The 18,081-nt window shown below is 41.6% G+C and overlaps 1 long non-coding RNA gene across 1 annotated transcript in view; it reads right to left on the bottom strand.

The window, feature by feature from the left end:
- Positions 1-694: 694 nt before the first annotated feature.
- LOC141278302 (uncharacterized) overlaps positions 695-18,081 on the bottom strand; it is a 68,253-nt gene continuing 50,866 nt past the window's right edge. Inside the window, exons 5-6 of the long non-coding RNA XR_012330787.1 lie at positions 3,244-3,415; positions 695-897 (exon numbers count right to left, since the gene is read on the bottom strand). This is a non-coding gene — a long non-coding RNA (uncharacterized lncRNA). The remainder of the gene's footprint in view (positions 898-3,243; positions 3,416-18,081) is intronic.

Here is an 18,081-nt window from a genome sequence, read left to right as displayed (position 1 = left end):
GGGCAGCAGGGAGGAATGATTTAAACGCAATTCCTCTTAAAGGGTTCCACTTACCCTTTAAAGGGTTCCATCTATGTATCTGATATTTCCAACAAACAGGTGGTAGGACAGGAATTTATACATAGAAATGAATCAACTTGGATATGGGGCCAGTGATTGTCCATTCAAGAAAAATTGATTGGTGGCCTCAATTACATTTATAATTAAGGAAAATATGTCATAAGCATGAAAAATGCTTTTATGATTGTGACCAAACACCTACAGTAATTTAAGCAAACACAGAACTAACGGGGTGAGATAATAGACCCACCTCCAGGCCCAGGACCTGGAAGCATCTAACTCAGGATCCTAGAGAGCCAAGATTCAGGATCCCCCGAGTACATTATTCTGACTCTGGAAGAACGGTTCCCATTAAAGTTTGAGGTATTTTCTAGCAGAGTATTTAAAATTGAACTTAAACCAGTTGGTTTTATATTTTGAAAGGCTTCCATGTAAAGCATAATGAAAGGAACTATAGAGAGAGCGATATAAAAGTTAAAATACATATTTCCTGCCCTCCAGGAACTTAGAGTTTAGCTGAAGTCATATGGCATTTGTCACACATGATCATTTGGGTGGCACTGAAAGACATACAGTGTGTGAATAAGTACAAATGTGCTTTGGGAATTTGGGGTTCTGTGGGTTTGGGGGATCATAGGAAGGGAAAGGAGGCTTGAAAGGGCTGGCTGGCTGGTGGGATGTGGTCAGAAGAAGAAAGGGTGGGGACAGATCAGGAAATAAAATGGAGCCCACCCACCTGGCTGGAGCCTCTGGTCCAAGGTCTGGAGTAATCAATCCATGTATTAACTTATTTATTAAGCAGCCACACTATGCTTCTGATACAGTTGATACCAAAATCTGTAAGAGAATGAATGACTTCAGCCTTCAGGCTTTGCTCAAGAGTCAGAACTCATATAAGCAGAACAATTACAGGCTAAACAGCACATTAAGGATTATAAGTAAAGAAGAATTTCAAAGAAGTTGAAGAAGAGGATGATGTTTTCACTTTCTCTTGCAGTCAGTGAGGAATTTGGAACTTTGATACCATGACCAGCATTTGAGCATCTTGGGGAAGCTCGTTTTAAGTATGTATGACACCTTTTGCTACATTTTTATTTGCACATATTCTAAGTAGAGGCATACCTCTGAGATATTGCAGGTTTGGTTCCAGACCACTGCAGTGAAGCAAATATCACAATAAACTGAGTCACACGAATATTTTGTTTCCCAGTGAATACAATAGTTACGTTTATACGGTACTGTAGTCTATTAAGTGTGCAATAGCAAGTCTAAAAAAGTAATGTACATACCTTAGTTTAAAAATACGAAAACAAAACCAATTACCATGGTAACATCAAAGATCACTGATTATAGATCACCATAACAAGTATAATAACAATGAAAAAGTTTGAGATATTGCAGGATTTACCAAAATGTGACACAGAGATATGAACTAAGCAAATGTTGTTGGAAAAATAGCACCTATAGACTTGATCGATGTCAGGTTGCCACAAACCTTCAATTTGTAAAACATGCAATCTTTGCAAAGCACAATGAAGTGAGGTGCAATAAAACCTGAGAGGATGCCTGTATTTTATTTCTTTATTTACTCAGTAACAGGATGCCTGCTATGTGACAGGTTCTGTGGAGGTAACAGGGACCTTCTGCACTCAAGGACCTTACAGTCTAGTAGGAAACACAGACAAATAAATCCACAATGACCATGTGATGAGGGCAGTGGCCGGCAGATGTATTCCAAGAGTGCTGTTGGATCCCTGGAGGGGCTTCTCATTCTGACTGAAGGGTGGGCAGGCTGGGGAGAGGGGGGAGCTCAGGGCTGCTTCCTCCCCACATCTTTGACTTGAGTTAGTTGAAACCTCCTCTGAATAATCTCCACATTGTATCTCCTCTCCCCCTGTCCCCATTACTGCTGTAGTTGTGCAGGAACTCATCACTTCTCATTGGGAAATGTATAAATGAGGAAAATAAAGGCAGGATGGTGTCCAGAGAAGGAGCCAGGGGAGCCTGAGAAGGTGCTGCAGAAGGAAGATAGTGGAAAAGTGGGCGCTAAGGTCCAGGGAGGAGGGCCTCTGAAAGGAAGGGCTGGCCCACAGTATGAAACGTCACTCAAAGGTTGGGTCAGACAATGCAGGGAGTGTCCATTTGCTCTGACAGCTGAGAGGTTTTTGATAAACCAGCCAGGGGGTAAAATTGAGAAGGAAGCAGGGCATTTTTCCAAGGTACCCACAGTTTGGACAGTGCCCTTCACTTTGGATGGTGTTTCTTTCTACACTCTTGGAGGGGAAGTTACCCCCAGAAAACCTGGACCTTCTGGCTGACATCCAAGTGCCCTCTGATCCTGCTGAAACTCATCTGTCCTATCTGCCATCTCAAGATTCTCAGCCAAGTTTGCTCTACTCCATAGTAATGTTTTCCTAAGTAAACCAGAAAAAAAAAAAAAATCTGTGTAAACAGGCAAAGACTAATTAGCAAAATAGGCACAGGCTCTCAGAGTCTCCTTTCCCTTTTAACAGGCATGTATCTGAGTAGGAGCTTCATCCTTCTGACCTGAATTATCCAGAAGAATGGCTCCAGTGGTGAAGTTCTGTGTGTAAGGGAGGTGAAGGTGTGCTGGCCAGTAGGAGACAATGTTTAGACCATAGGAGCCTTGCCGTGTGCAGTGGTCTGAATGTTTGTGTTCTCCCGAATTCCTACATTGGAATGGTAATGCCCAAATTGGTGGCATTAGTAGGTGGGACCTTTGGAAGTGATTAGGTCATGAGGGCAGAACCCTCATGAATAAAATTAATGCCCTTATAAAAGATCCCTGAGAGAGCTCTCTTGCCCCTTCCACCTTAAGAGGCTGCAAGAAGACGTCTACCACTTGGAAGAAGCCCTCACCCTACCATGCTGGCACCCTGATTTCAGACTTCTGGCCGCCAGAACTGTGAGAAAAACATTTCTGTTGTTTCTAAGCCCTCCAGCCTGTGGCATTTTGTTATAGCTGCCTGAATGGGCTAAGACACCTTGCTTCTCAGTTCACTGGGCTTGCGTATGGATGGCAGATGAAGTAGGGGAAGGGGGAAAGAATGGAGATGGAAGGTTGGAGGGACAGGGGAAGAAGACAAGAAAGAGAACCAACAGGAGATGAAGTAGTTTTTAGTTTTCACCACTACCAAACAAGAACTTGAGTCATACACATACCTATAGGTGGGACCTCAGGTTTTACTTCTCATTCTTCACGTCCCTGCATATACCTTCAGGCCTTGTTCTTTAACGTGACACAACTTTCTGCTTCTTGTCTGTGTGGAACACAGAGGGCTGAGTCACAACTGCTTTCCAGGGCTGTACTAGGGAGTGCTCTTGGGATCAATACCTGTCGAAGCAAAGGAAAGATGGGCAAAGGGAGAAGTTCAGCTGGGATACAGATCCAGTAGAAGCCTCACATGATCCTTCAGGGAATGACGAAGATGTGATGCCCTTTAGAGATGTCCAGGGTTGGCAAGAGAGAGCTGAGCCCTTATAAGCCTGCATCAACCAGTCTTTGGATATGGTTGAAGAGGGAGGCAGCATGGCTTTAAGGAAGGGAAGCATCTCCCTTAAGCTGTGGCAGCCCCCAAGTGGCTGATGAGTGTTGTCAGCTGGTGGCACTCCAGGAGCTGGAGTAGGGCCTTTTTATCCCCAAAGGGGATTCAGGTAGCTGATCACACCTGCTACACTCCCCAAGGCTATGTAACATCATAAAACTTTGGAAAAAGAATGGAGGAGAGAATCAATATTGCAAAAGTATGCTGTCATATTGCTGTATAACAGAACATTAGGTTTGAAAACATTACCCATTTTATTAAATTTCCCCCCCTTTTACAAAGGCATTTGTCTTCAGGAAGGCAATAGTGAAGAATACTTTGTTTCACAGAGCAGCCAGCCTCCATAGAGTCAGTACTACTATCCAGATATACAGAAACAACAACTTTACCACTTTTATTGCTGAAAATGGGTATAAAGATAAAATAAGCTTTTTCTTTTCTAATTTTGTCTAGTGGTATTAAAACAAAACAAAACAAAAGAGATTGCTCTGGAGGTCTGGCAGCTGGTGAGGAGGTAGGTGTGACACCCTCTGCTTGCCAGGAAGCTCTAAGCCTTCAGCTTCTTCTGATTTCCTTGCTGATTTCCCTTAGGTTTGCAACCATCTGTCCTGTGGCTGTGGGTTCATGAAAAGAGCTCAGCTTGCAGAGTTAGTACGCTATGCTCTGCGGTGTCAACAACTAACTAGAGATGTGTAGATCATCCCTCTCCTGGTTTGCAGTTCCTGATGGCTCCTCAATGCCAGCAGGATGGCATTCTGATCCCTTAACATGGCCTCCCAGGGCCTGCAGGTTGTGTCCTGGGCAGCCTTGTCTGCAGCTTTGTGCCTTCATGCCACTGTGTTCCAGCCATGCCTTCCTGCTTTCAGATGCCAGAACACACCGGGCTCTTTCCAGAGTTCCTGCCTTGGCTCATTTTCCTTCTCCTGAAATACTCCTCCCTTCCCATTCCCAAAGCTTTAACTTTCCCCAACACTGCATTAGATTGTAACTGTCTAAGCCCATATAAAGCCCAGGATCCTCATGGCTCAATACTAAATTCGGCTTATATTTAAAGAAACAGTGGCCCAGTGTTCCAAAAGTAACTAAAATCATTTAATCTTCACTGCAATCCCTTTACTGCAATTGAAAGTGCCTGAATGGGCACACAATCTGAACACTCAGCAAAACATCTTAAAAATCCTCTCTCTATCTCACTCCCACTGTCTCCCCCCATGCTGAGAAACTTCTTCTATAAACATTTCAAAAATCAACCAGAAGATGCTCTCTTGTTGTATTCCCCCTTCTTGTTTCCTTCTGCAATGATGCAATTCCTCCTAAAGGGTCCGAAGGAGGTAAAATCATTGTGATTATTAATGTTCTTTTATCTGCCTCATAACTGCTTGTCTATATCCTCCATTAGACTCCATGGCCGAAAGGATCATTTCAATCTTATTCACAGAACGTGAGACTCTGCCTGGCACAGAATATGTCCTCAATAAATATCTGTGGAATGAATAAGAACACATTGCTGGGTCTTTCCAGGCTAAACTTCCTTCTTAAAAGATGAAAGGAGTAGACTGGGTAATTTAAAAAGACACTTATAATTGAAATGGTCTCTGATCACATAAGATCAGGAGGTCAGAAGAACTGTCTAAACACTTCGTGATTCTATTTGTATTGAATGGCTCTCACAGTCAATAATGACTGTAAGTAAATCAAACACGTATAGTACTTACTATGTACTAGGAATTTTTAAAGGACTTTGCATGTATTTGCTCATTTCACCCTTGTGAGGTAGGAACTGTTATTTGCCCCATGTTATAGGTAAGGAAACTAAGGCCCAGGGAAGTTGAATAATTTGCCCTGGGTTGCAGAGCTGCGAAGTGACAGCATTAGCATTTGAATCTGGTGGGCTAGCTCTCTAGTGCGTGCCCCTAACCACTGCTCTAAGATTACTCTTTGCTGTATACAAACATTGATAATGGACTGGGGATGGGGATGGGCTGCATGACCTCTTGGGGGTGGAGATTGAGATTATATTTCAAAATGAGTAATTTAATATCTGCAATGATAAAAGTAAATTTTTCTAAGGTACTTTATCTGGTCTTCAGAGTGTATCTGGAGATGATAAAAATAATACACCTAGCCAGTCACCAAAGGTCATATATTATATGATTCCATTTATATGAAATGTTCAGAATAGGCAAATCTGTAGAGACAGACAGTAGGTTAGCAGCTGTTTAGGGCTGGTGGAGCGAGGAGGTTGTAAGGACAGGAGGGAGATAGTTAAAGGGCTTGGGGTTTCTTTTTGAGGTGATAAAAAATATTCTAGAATTGACTGGTGATTTACATGTTTGTGAATATATTAAAAACCACTGAATTGCATAGTTAAATTGGGTGAATTGTGTAGTATGTGAATGATATTTCAATTAAGCTGTTATTTAAAAAATACTTCCTTATAAATCTGTCTTCAACATGATAGCTATCTATGAATTTCAAAAGAACACTTTAAGATCCTTCTGTTGGGCTTCCCTGGTGGCGCAGTGGTTGTGAGTCCGCCTGCCGATGCAGGGGACATGGGTTCGTGCCCCGGTCCGGGAAGATCCCACATGCCGCAGAGCGGCTGGGCCCGTGAGCCATGGCCACTGAGCCTGCGCGTCTGGAGCCTGTGCTCCGCAACGGGAGAGGCCACAGCAGTGAGAGGCCCGCGTACCGCAAAAAAAAAAAAAAAAAAAAAGATCCTTCTGTAGTACAAGTCTTTCACTTAAACTTCTGTTTACCCACTTACATTTGCTGCTCCTCCAAGGGTTTTGGAAAGATACTCACAACAGGAGCACTTTTCTACCTGGCAGATTCAGGTTGCATGTTGGTTAGCTACTTCCAGCAATGAATGTGCTGCTGGAAGATTATCTTTAAACCTTTAAAAATGGTTATTATAAATAAAAATTTATTTCAAACATTTTAGGGGTGTTTATTCTCAGAAAATTCTTGTTAAACATAAAATTATTTTTCTATTAAAATTTTATTTTGGAATAATTTTAGACTTACAGAAAAGCTGCAAAGGTAGTACAGAGTTCCCAGTTTCAGTTTCCCCAGTTACCATCTTATATTACCGTGATATATTCATCAAAACTAAGAAACCAACACTGGCATATTATTATTTGCCGAACTCCAGACTTTATTTGGATTTCACCAGTTATCTCATCAATGTCCTTTCTCTGTTTGAGGTTCTAATCCAGGATATCGCCCGCCGCACTATGGTCACATCTTCTTAGACTCCTCTGTGGTCTGTGACAGTTCTTTAGTCTTTCCTTGACAGGCTTTCATGACCTTGACAGATTTCAGGGGTACTGGTCAGATGTTTCGTAGAATGTCCCTCAATTTGAGATTATCTGATGTTTTTCTCATGATTAGGCTGGGGCTGTGGGTTTGGGGGAAGAATACCACAGTGGCAAGTGGCTTATCATCACGTTGTGTTGGGGGTACCTGATATCCATGGGATTTATCACTAGTGATAGTAACCTCCTTCACTTGAGTAAGGTGGTGTTTGCTGGGTTTCTCCACTGAAAAGTATAATCTCTCCCTTCTTATACTCTATTCTTTGGAAGCAAGTCATTAAGTCCTGCTCACACTCAAATTTTTTTTTTTTTTTTTGCTGTACGCGGGCCTCTCACTGTCGTGGCCTCTCCCGTTGCGGAGCACAGGCTCCAGACGCGCAGGCTCAGCGGCCATGGCTCACGGGCCCAGCCACTCCGCGGCATGTGGGATCCTCCCGGACCGGGGCACGAACCCGTGTCCCCTGCATCGGCAGGCGGACTCTCAACCACTGCGCCACCAGGGAAGCCCTCAAATTATTTTTAAATGTGAAAATTATTCTTATTTTTTGAAATATTTAATAAGACTTACAAAGGTGATTACAATTGACTGAGAGGGTGAAGTTTAACTGAGGCCCAGCCTCTCTGCTACGAACTAGCAATTGAAAAGTTATAATGAACATACATCCCCTGTCTTGCCATCTTCTTCTGAAATAATTTTGAGACTTGGGTTACTTTTGTTTCTATGAGTGGCTTGGCTTTTCTGCTGGTATAATTGTCATGTTTATGATGGGATTAGGTGAAGGGTACTTGGGTGGTTTGTTGCTGCCTAGTGACGTACAGAGAACTGTGAAGGAAAAACTACTCTGTTATCAGCCCAGTTCTCCTTACCTGCAGAGTCAAAAGCACCCTTTTGGTTTCATTATATTGTGTTTGTTAATTAGATCCAGTTCAGAGTCTAAAGGCACTGGTTACAGAAGATCATACTTTAAGCATGACTTGTTTTTCAAATAAACATAGCATAGTTCTGTGGTAAAAATAGCCTTCTGGCAAAGAAGCTTCATTGCTTTGTAATACTCTTTTGCTGCAATAGGATTTTTACTTATATGAATTTTGGATTATTCTCCAAGAGGTATCACTTGGTACTATTCAAGCCAATAGCACTTTTATGAGTAGATCAGTTTCCTTTTTCTGTGTTTTTCTGTGTTTCTGTGTCCCTCCAAAAAAGGTATGTTGGAGTCTTAACCCCATACTACAGAATCTGTCCTTATTTGGAGATTGGGTTTTGCAGAGATTACCAAATTAAAATGAGGTCATTATATGGGCCCTAATCCAGTATGATGGGTGTCATAAAAAGGAGAAATTGGGGCATAGGTGCACACACAGGGAGGATGCCATGTGCAGACTGGAGTTATACTGCCGTAAGCCCAGGAACTACCAGAAGCTGGAGAGAGACCTGAGACAGATCCTCCCCGGCACCTTCAGAAGGAGCGTGGCCCTGCGGACATGCTGCTTTTGGGCTTCAGCCTCCAGAACTATGACAATACATTTCTATTGTTCTAAGCCAGCCCTAGCTGTTGTTATGACAGCCTTAGCTAACTAATACACTCAGGATGGGGAATGCGGGACACAAGTATAAAGATCCCAGCTTAAAATGACTCAGACCTTCTCCAGGTTTCTCCTGTACCAGGAAATGCCTCTCGTGAATTTGAATTCTGATTTGAGCATTTAGTCTAGAAAGAGTAACTACCTCTTCAACTGGGGTTGTGTTTCTACAACATTCTTAGGAAGAAGGGCTACGATGTCACTTCTCTCTGTGTGGATGAATCCACCTTTTAAGTTACATTTACTATGAGGCTTTGGATCTTTTTTTTTTTTTTTTTTTTTGTGGTACGCGGGCCTCTCACTGTCGTGGCCTCTCCCGTTGCGGAGCACAGGCTCCGGACGCGCAGGCTCAGCGGCCATGGCTCACGGGCCCAGCCGCTCCGCGGCATGTGGGATCGCCCCGGACCGGGGTACGAACCCGTGTCCCCTGCATCGGCAGGCGGACTCTCAACCACTGCGCCACCAGGGAAGCCCTGGATATTCTTACTCAAGTTTTCTGAAGCTCACTGCCTTGCTGGTCTTGGTGCTCTCAAGCCTCTCAGAACAGGGCCAGTCAGCGACACCCCTCTGCTCTATGGTGTCACCTTCACATTCCTGCCCTCACAAACCTGTTCATTTCTCTCTCTGGGTTGAAGTTTCAGCACTTAAGTTAGTATTTTGGTATATTGTTTTTCTTTAAATGGCAAAATCTTTGAAGAAAGGGTCTTTCAACAAATTGCTCATAAATCTAATGGTAACAATTTATAAAATATTTATTCAGTACCTCTGTACTATGAACGTATATATGGACACTTGTCCATGATCACATAGAGCCAGGAATCATCACAAGTTGGATGTGATATATATATCTATATAGACTATATATAGAGAGAGAGAGACACTATATAGATATATATAGATATAGACACTTGTTCATGGTCACACAGAGCCAGGAATCATCACAGGTTAGATGGACTCTGAAGCCCTGACTCTGGGAATCACATTCAGTAAAGACGGCCTGCTAAACCAAGTCTGACTAATAGAGCACTGATCTTTCCTCAGAAGAGTGTCAGCACAGGGTAGGTGCACTATTCATATTTGTGTTGCAGGAGGTGTTTGTAGCTCTGTATGGGTATTACTATGCTGTAGGAAAGAGGCATCATAAGGGAAGAAACCTCTCTACCGCAATTATGAGGTTGAACCATCTAAAATTGCCTATATTCAAAATGTTTGACCTACAGAGATGACAACTTCATACAATTTAACCTTATACAATTGCTAAATGGATTTAAGCTAAAAGAAGGTTCAGTATCTTGCTGCTTGAGTTGTTTTAAGACTTTTCCCCCATATCCATGAGCTCTGACTCCCATTGCACCCCTGGTTTCTGACAAGGACACTTCATTATTGTGTTTCTGTCACTGTGTGTTCCTGACCTTAGCGGCTCTCTCACATTCAGACATTTTGTTTCAATAGGCATGGTTAAAGTTCTTCCCCCATGAAAGACCGCTGGTGCCTGCGATTGGGAATGTTGCTTCTCCCAGGATCCATTGTTGACCACCTTCTCTTAAATATTTGAAGTCAAGGGACCAGATTTCTCTTTCTCCTCCACTGATCTGTTCTGTGGCCCAGATCAGTCAGCCTTTGCCACCTTGGTTTCTGCCTTGATAAGACAGTCTGGGGCCAGTGGACAAGTCTATCCAAAGAGTCATGAGAACTGGATTCTAGTCTTCCTCCCAGAACCAGCGATGAGACCTTGACCCAACTGAGCAGTTTCTTATCTTTCCTAATTAACTAAATGGGAATTATGTTCATCATGCATGATTCACAGATTTATTATGGGTATTTAAACTATAAAATGCTATGCATATGTAATATGTTTCCTTAGCACTGCACCTAAACCTCAAGTTAGTAGAGGTAACGAAGATTAGCTAAACCCTGGTAGATATAGCAAGCTAGATAATAATGATGGGGATATAATAGCTAACAGTCACTGAGAATGTTCTCTGTGACAGACACTGCTCTAGATGCTTTACTTGAATATTCTCATATAATCCTTATAACAACACCATAAGTTGGATGTTACTATCTCTATCTTACAGTTAAAGAAACTGAGTTACAGAGAGGTTAAGTAAATCACACAGTACATGGCAGAGCCAGGCATCGTAGCCACACTTTCAGCCTGTGGTTGAGTCATTTAACGCTCACCAAATATCCATGTGAACCCCCTCATTTCCCAGACTCCCTTGTAATTATATTGGCCTTGTGAGTAGTTCTGGCCACTTGACTGGAAGTGCAGTGATGTAGGTTAACCAGTTTGAAGCATAAAAGAGTGGTTGTACCTCCTACACTGTTGATGGGAATGTAAATTGGTGCAGCCACTATGGAGAACAGTATAGAGGTTCCTTAAAAAACTAAAACTAGAGCTAACATATGATCCAGCAATTCCACTCCTGGGCATTTTTCTGAAGAAAACTGTAATTTGAAAATATATGTGCACACCGATATTCATAGCAGCACTATTTATAATAGCTGAGACATGGAAGCAACCTAAATGTCCATCAACCCAGGAATGGATAAAGAAGATGCGGTCCATATATACATTGGAATACTACTCAGCCATAAAAAAGAATGAAATAATATCATTTGCAGCAACATGGATGAAACTAGAGATTATCATACTAAGTGAAGTAAGTCAGAAAGAGAAAGACAAATATCATATGATATCCTTATATGTGGAATCTAAAATATGACACAAACGAACTTATTTATGAAACAAAAACAGACTCACGGACATAGAAAACAAACTTATGGTTACCAAAGGGGAAAGGGGGTGGGGGAGGGATAAATTAGGAGTTGGGGATTAACATATACACACTACTATATATAAAATAGATAAACCACAAGGACCTACTGTATAGCACAGGGAACTATATTCAACATCCTGTAATATACCATAATGGAAAAGAATATGAAAAAGAACATATATATGTATAACTGAATCACTTTGCTGTACACCAGAAACCAATACAGCATTGTAAATCAACTACTATACTTCAATAAAAAAAGAAGACTGGTTATGAACTTTCCATACATTCTCCATTCCCCTGCCTAGGCCTCAAGTTGAAATGATGACATTATAAGTCAAAAACAGCATGGATAACTTGAAAGCAAGCTGCCTTGGGGAGCCGATGGACCTGCAGTGAACTTTGCCTAAGAAAGAAATGCTCTTCTATTTGATTGGCCAATGAAGTTTCAGATTTGTTGGTTATTGCATTATAGCCTATCCTATCCTGACTAATATACTGCTTCTTGAAGTAAATATATTAGTAGTTTTTCTTTGCATGTTGAAAGACACTCAATGTTAATAATCAGACAATCCTCCTCCAACATGCTTCCTCCTCAAAAACTTCTTTGCAAAGTTGCTTTATGCAGGGCTTCCCTTGTGGTGCAGTGGTTGAGAGTCCGCCTGCTGATGAAGGGGACACGGGTTCGCGCCCCGGTCTGGGAAGATTCCACATGCCGCAGAGCGGCTGGGCCCGTGAGCCAAGGCCGCTGAGCCTGTGCGTCCGGAGCCTGTGCTCCACAACGAGAGAGGCCACAACGGTGAGAGGCCCGCGTACCGCAAAAAAAAAAAAAGTTACTTTATGCAATGTTCAAAGTTCTCTCCTCCACTTTCTCTACGCATCAGCCCAAGATATATTTTCCATGTACCTATTTGTCTACCTACTTCCTATCTACCTGATTCTCATGTGTGTGTGTGTGTGATTGTCTGTGTCAACTACTTTTGGTCAGTTGTTCTGGGTTTTTTAAAATGTCACTATTTGATTATATCCTCCTCTCTATTGCATGTCTTGAGTTGATCTCTAATTTTCTTATCCTCTCCGCGGTCTGGTCCTTTTCTTTGTGAGCCTTCTATCTCATTTGAGGTTGGAAAGGGGTAGTTATCTTGCTGTGTGGGATGGAAGAAAGGGCCTGAGGTGCTAACCGCAATCTGTAGATGCTCACCCATCTCGATTGATTCAGCCCATGTCCCACCCCCAAATTCTGAACTTCAACCTGGCATTCAGCCTGGCTCACTTCTGTCAGTAGCTTCTCTATAGGTGGTCGGGTAGTCACTTTCTCCATTCTCTGAATCAGTTTCCACTACTCCACTCTCACTGTCCATTTTCCGGGAATGTGTTGGTTTCTCCTGTCTGTAATTGTCTCCTTTTCTATTCTCTTTATCCTTGTGGGCTTATAACTTTCCTATTTGTTTTAAATTCATTTACTCTCCTTTTAGTGGGGCTTCAGGGGAGAGAAGGGATCAAGACACATGTTCAATCTGTGCATTTGGTCAGAAGTTCCCTGTAACACGTTTTAAAAAATAATAGCCCTGTAAGGTATGGAATAGTAGGCTTGTTTTACAGATAAAGATACTGAGTCTCAGTGAGATTCAGTAAATTGCCTAAAAGCTCACAGCTAAGCACCAGAGCTGTGACTCAGACCTATATTTAACTGAGTCCAAAGCCCACACCCTTCACCAGTACAGAATCCTACCTGCAGTAGTCACCTGGGCAGAGGTCAGATGACCTCTGGCGGGGATGGTCCTAAGAAGACATGATTCAGGTAATGCAAGGTCTAGACAACCCTAAGGCCTCTTCCAACTCTGGCTGTGATATTTGCCTTTGTTTTTTTGATAATCAAAGCAAATGGGTCACAGGGAACTTTTTAAGCAAAGATAATTGATTTATATCATTATAGCTGAAGCATTAATTAGTACTCAATTAAAACCGTAGGGAAGGGGAAAAAAAGCAGAAAAGTCCACTGAGTAATCCACAGTACCCAGTTATACATTTAGCTACAGATACAATCAGCTCGTTGCTACACACAAAGAGGAAAACATATTTGGGCAAGTCCTCTGTGACGCCTCCACTTAAACGCCCTATGTCATAGAGCCTCCTGACATATAGCATTCAGCCAAACCCTCTCAAGGAATGAGTTGTATACGATTTGTTTATTTTAAAATTCACAGCTTGACGTATATATTTGGATACGTGATCATCTTGTCTGTATTAAAACAATGCAATGCAAAATATAAGATGTGCTACTTGAAGTATCCCCCGAAAAAAGCTGGCGACAGAAATGGCAGCCATAGGGACCCCAGTAATGAAAGTCTGACTACCGCATCCTTCAGAGGGAGTGCACACACTTATACATAGTATGAGCTGTTACATAACTTTACTCAGATGTTATCAAGAATAAGTTAATCAATTAATAACTCATTAGGATGAGGCGAACAGAAGAAAGTATAATCTGAAAATTGCAATACATTTGGAAGTGGAAGCCAACCTGAATATATGAGAAGAAAACAATTAAAGACCACGTAGGTTTGTTCTAAATTTTGAGACCGCTCAAATTATGGAAGTCCTTAAAAGACAGATCAAGGAACATAGATTTTTCCTTTTATTATTTTTATTGTACCTTATATGTTTAATGTAAAAATAACTAAGAAAACATGAACTGGGAAAATAAGACTGAAATAAAATTACCCCCAAATCTTATTGCACAGTTAAATTATTGATGCATAGCTTTAATCTTTAAAGCTCTGGAATGTATATGCTATTTTGTAAATGCGTTCTTCACCTAACACAGGATCCTGAATTTTTTCAGTGTCAGTAAATATGTGGCAGAAACTTCAAGGAGATCAGAAAAGGAAAAAATGTGGGGCAGTGATTGGTCAGGCCTCATGGTAGGTGGGCTTCTGCTGGGCCCTGAAGAATGTGCAAGGTTTAGGTAATCAGGGGGTGAGACTCTCCAGGCAGGGCAGCAAAATGGAAAACTGCAGAGAAGGGGAAAGGAGCAGGGTTCGCGGCCCAGTGAGGAGACCTCCCAGTGGGAGACAGCTGACTTCCTGCAGAGAAGGGTGAGTATGACTGGGGGAAGCAGGGACCCAGGCAAAGGGAAGGTTTAGAACAACTTTTCTTTATCTTCTCCAGGAACCAAACAGGGAGGAATGGGTTTGAATGGTAGCTCAGAAAGAGAATGGTGAATGTGATGTGCAGGAGTGAGAGGAAGGATTTTCAAGTGATGCTCTGAATTTGTTAAGACCCTTGTTGCTAAGTAACCGAAAAAGCCAACTGTACTAAAACAAAAAGGAGGGCAGATTTGTTCCAAGGATTTAAGGGTCCGCCAGAACGAAAGAGCTGGAATGCAACAAGGCCTCACTTGGGACCAGAACTCATAGCTGGTAGGCTGCAAGGACGCCGGCCTCCTCTGCTACTGTCGTTCATCTCTGCTCTCCTGACGGTCCTGCCATGTCCTTTCTCTGCAGGCTGGCTTGCTGAGTTGTCAGTTCCCACAGCAAATCTCAGGTACATGTGCTTCATGTCACAGTTCTTGCCACTTAGAAAGTTTTCCTCTCTGTCTCCTTCATTTCTTTATCCAGTCCCTACCTCCCAATGAGGGAAGCAAACCCATTTAGGTCAGTTTAAGTCAGCTCTACCCTTGGTCCAATCAACTGTGGGTTGGAAGGAATGGGGTAGAGTAATGAAATCCTAATGGGCTCTGGGATTCCACCCCAGAGAAGGAGGAACTGGATTGGGCTGAGAGGACACTCCATATGGTCCCTGGTGCATGCTCTCAACTCTTTCTGCTCCAGAAATTAGGGGATCTCTTATGTATTGGGTTAAAAAATCAAGATTATGCAAGTGCCCAAAACGACTTTGAGTATTATAACCAAAGAAAGACTTTTTCTCAACAAAAGGAAATATGGAACTCTGATGAGCTTGCAGGTCATTGAAAAACCTCTTAAAAAGGGCACATTGCCCACATGTGACAATATGAGCCTGAAACAACAGAAATGTAGGGAAAAAATAAAAATCACCATTAACTATGTAATGTAAAGTGATCTGCAACAAGAAAGACCAAGACTATTATAAACTCCAGAGAGAGGTCATATTAGGCATACAATGGTACACAAAATCTTGCCCTGCATGATGGCTTTATTTTCTTGGTTAAATCTAACCAAAGTATTTGCAGTGTCGTATGGTTTGGGTGTGGTGGTAGAAGCCTGGGTGAGTCACGTTGATGACCAATTGTGTTCTTTTTCTCTATAGTGAAGAATTATGGTTTGCTCAGTGTATCAGCCCGGTCTAAATACTTTCTGCACATGCTTCAAGCAACAGTTCTTAATGGGTAAAAGACATGCTGAGAGAGGAAATGAGATGACTATTTTTTGAGTGGGAAGGGTAGATTAAGACATATAGAAAGCATAAGAAAATTGCTTTGAAAACTTCTGTATCACAAGAATATAATAATTCATACGTAAAAGTTGATTCCTATGAACAACTTTGTCTTGGTAAATTCCAGACAGAAACAACACATTAAAGGATTAATCTGGCTTTGTTAAGAATCTGAGGCAAGCTGTTTGCTATTGAGAGAATTGGGCTGCTAAAATTTCTATCTAGAAAATTAACTTAATAAAAATGGTGTTTGTGAGTGAAGAAAAATGGAAGTTAGAGGGAAGCAGCCAGGTTTCAAGAATATAACTTAATTTCCAGAGATCCACTTGCCAGCCAGAATATTTAATTGCATGACTGATCCCTGTGTTGCCTCCAGGCCTGAGGGGTCATAATGAACATGGTACTATCCCAGGATGGGAACTACAGGACTTAGGGTTTGGGGTATCCATGACCATGAACACATCATCCCAAACTTGTTTCCCTGTTGCCTAGCAAATACTGGAGCTATTTCAAATAACCAGGCATTCTATCAGCACAAACACAAATGAAACAAATATCTCCATCAAGTTCATATTTCCTGAGGAAATGGAAAAGCACCCGTTTTCAGGCATGAACACGTCAGGGCGAATTCTGCCTGCCAGTTCAGTCAGATACGTGAGTCTGGATTAGAGCTTTCCTAGAGTACTACTCAGCTGTGGATCATCCTATGGTCTAGAGAATGTCCAGAATGCTGGCTGAATGGGGACAGATCTAAAACATTCATCAACTGGACAGGACATTGCTTCTGACTTGGGATCCAGCCAAAATTGGTTTGTCAATTGTCCAAAAGATACTCTATGGTTTAAAATTTTTCAATTAATAATGATGATATATGCAATGTAATAATTGCAGCCAGCATTTATTTGCACAATTATCATACACAAGGCACTAAGCTAAGTGTTTTTATATGTCACCTCACTCAATTATCAGAATAACCCTAGGAAGTAGGTATTATGTTTTATTATCCACAGGAAACAGATAAGGAAACTGAGACTCAGAGTGATTAAGTAACTTGCTCAAGGTTATGCAATCAGTAAATGGCAGAGCTGGGATTTGAACACAGCTGTGTGAAGCTAAAGCTCTTGTGTTTCGTGCACTTTGCTGTCTTGCCAAAACATGATGGCCTCCAGCAAATGGAACTGACGTTCACCTTGGTGTTTACTTGGCTCTGTTCTTTACTTCTCTATAGAAATTCTGAGTCAGTATATATTTGTATGAAAATCTATTTCTAATTATTTTTAATATATATTTTTAACTTTAGAATAGTTTCAGATGCATGGAAAAGTTGCAGAGATAGTATAGAGAGTTCTTATATAGCCTGCATCCAATTTCCCCTATTGCTACAATTGCATGTTACCACGGTACATTTGTCACACCCAATGAACCAACATTGGTACATTACTATTAACTAAACCATACTTTATTCTAATTTCCTTAGTTTTCCCCTGATGTCCTTTTTCTGTTCCAGAATCCCATCCAGGACACCACACTACATTTAGTCATTACATCTCATTAGGCTCCTCTCTGCTATAAAAGCTTCTCAGACTTCCCTTGTGTTTTGATGAACTTGACACTTTTGTGGAATATTGCTTAGGTATTTGAAGAATGTCCCTCACTTTGGATTTGTCTGATGATGTTTTTTTTTAGTCTGGGATTATGAATTTGGGGGAGGAAGTTCCATAGAAGTGAGGGGTCATTCTTATAACATAATATCAGGAGTACTCACTATCAACATGATTTATCATTGATTACGTTGATCTTCATTGCCTGGATGTTGCAGTGTTTGTCAGGTTCCTCCACTGTAAAGTTACATTTTACACTTTTCTATACTCTTTGGAAGCAAGCGATGAGACACAGCCCACACTCAAGGGGTGGAGGGTTATGCTCAACTTCCTTGAGGAGGGAGTATCGACATAAAGTAGCTGGAGTTCTCCTGTATGGGATATTTGTCTCTTCTCTCCTACTTATTTATTTATTCAATTATTTATTTATATCAGTGTGAACTCATAGATATTTACTTTATACTTTGGATTATATCTAACACTACACTATTTCTTTTGTTGCTCAAATTGTTCTAGATTTGGCCATTGGGAGCTCTTTCAGGTCAGCCTATGTTTCCCTTTGTTTCGTTTTGCTTTTGAACACTCCCTTACTGTCCGGCACTACAAGATGCTTCAGGTTCATCTTATGTATAACCTGCTGCAGCACTAGAAATTAGCCATTTCTTCAAGGAGTCCTGATTCCTTTTATTGGAAAATGGTATTAGAAACAAAGTTCTGGGGGTTGGGGTGTGTGTGATCATTGCTACTGAGGTGTCAT

The sequence above is a fragment of the Tursiops truncatus genome, chromosome 3 (genome assembly GCF_011762595.2).
Source record: "Tursiops truncatus isolate mTurTru1 chromosome 3, mTurTru1.mat.Y, whole genome shotgun sequence".
NCBI lineage: Eukaryota > Metazoa > Chordata > Mammalia > Artiodactyla > Delphinidae > Tursiops > Tursiops truncatus.
This window is presented reverse-complemented; position numbering and strand designations above follow the sequence as displayed.